The following is a 2119-nucleotide window of genomic DNA, read 5'->3' on the forward strand; positions in this document are numbered from 1 at the left end:
ACATGCAGTCACTTTGCATGTACTGTCACACATTGTTTGAAAATGCATCTTCTAGTAGAGTGGTCCTTTGATTAGTGGCGGCCCGTTCATAAGAGCTGCAGCACCCCCTATAATTTTTTAAAAAATTAAGAATTTTTTTTTTGTTTATATAATCTGTAACACTTTATTTCCTCTGTATCATTATTTTAATATTGCCTCTTACGTTGTCATTATCCACCAATCGGCTGAACTGACAGTAAGTCCGCGGGCGAGGAGTGGGAAGCAGAAGGGTGTTATCATCTGGCTGCAAGGTTCGCAGCTCTGCTTGCTTGCCACAAGTTGACTGCGCGGTGTGAGGTGGAGTGAGGGGCAGTTCACTGGTACAACGCGTTTCAGGGCTGCAGTTGCCGCAGCCAGCTCATAGTAAACACGCTTGCCGTGCATGTGGATAAGTACTGAAGTGGAAATTTTGGATGTTTTTTGGAATGTCTTAGTTTGATATTTGGTTATGATGTTAATACTGGCTGAGAATCCATGATAATGAAAACATTGATGTAACTAAAATTTAATATTTTGAAGTATCTAGGAATCTGATATTTCTTGATATTGAGAATATTTATTGTTTTGGAAAGGCTTACTCAAAGTAGTTGTTTTATGCACAAAAAGAAGTATCTCACTGACAAAATTGTTACTTCCATAATGGATAATGTTTATCTGGACACAGGAGTTTAATACAAGAATGTATGTATAGTTCATATAAAAAAGTCTCTTCATGACAAAGTTCAGTATAATAATATACAATATTTTCATACCTAAAAGGAAATGTGGAATGAAGGTAAGACATGGTCTGTTAAAATATGGTTTTTAACACAAACAGAAGATTAAAAACATCCTCTAGTCATTATGATATTTATTTTAGGCCATATACTTATGCACTATTACAGTAAAAATAATAGATATTAGTATGAATGTTTTTAATTTAAGAGTATAGTAAAGAGGCATATAATATAAATGTAATGGTTTCATCCTGAGGTCCGTTGAGCATCTAACCCAGGTGAGCAATGTGTACACTTTAGAGAATGACTAACATGTCAGATTAAATATTCTAAGAGATTGTGAAAGCTGAGAAGACATCAGTGTATACGAAATATGCAGATGAATACCTTTAAAATAATCATCTTAGTGAGCAATGCAGTGATAGCAAGCTCATCTGTAATCTCTTAACTAATAGGTCCAGTTTATGAATGAAGTATTTTCTGTAGGGTCCGGTGGGATAAGTGTAAACAACTTTTGTACTGTTGCATTTGAATTGATCGTTGCTGCATTCCTATGAAATTCTTTGAAATGACTGGCAAACTGTCACATTCTATTGTAGAAGATATCCTTTGGAAATCTACTTAATTCAGTTGTTTTAAAAACCCCAACACTGATATTTATGTTAATTATTATCCATTCACAGTTTCCCTGTCTGTTTGAAATGAATGTAAGTAGAAGTTGTGATATTTACATTTACCCTACATTATTGTTTTTACAGGTTATAAATATGGTCATGAAAATAAAATACATTTAGGGGACATTCATTCCATGTGTTGTGGTTACCTTCTTTTGCATTGTCTAACGTCTTTGTCTAGATTTTCCATTTATAGTAATTTCTGTATTTCTTCTTTGCTTGTTTTGTTCCTCAGTATAACTCCTAATACTGGTTACAGGAACCTTACCTAAGATGTTTCTATTCTTTGCTGATCTTATGTCCTTAGGACACTTCTTTCACTAGCACACATTTTGGCTGGTTTCAATTTGGTTATATTGCAGTGTGTATATTCGTCTTTGCACTTGTCTACTTATTATTGTTTTTCTGTGTAGGATCCGAGGATTTCACGGAGTTGAGTCTGAAGATGGCTGTCTTCTGGCTTGTTGCACTTTGTAGTCTGATCACAAATTTTATTTATTGGTCAAAGTAAAGCAGTCTCGCTACACGCCATGTAGGTCGTTGGGGGAGGAGAGATAGTATAACCTACTAACCTTGGCACTAGACAGGGATTAGTGGTTATACAAAGTGAAGTAAATATTAAAACAGAATGTAAAAGGGAATAGGCAAATAACACAACTAAAAAGGCAAGGTGGAGAAAAGAAGCCAATC

Source organism: Zootermopsis nevadensis, unplaced genomic scaffold (assembly GCF_977971745.1).
Source record: "Zootermopsis nevadensis isolate Lab colony 2312 unplaced genomic scaffold, Znev_1.0 Znev_ptg000011l, whole genome shotgun sequence".
Taxonomy (NCBI): domain Eukaryota; kingdom Metazoa; phylum Arthropoda; class Insecta; order Blattodea; family Termopsidae; genus Zootermopsis; species Zootermopsis nevadensis.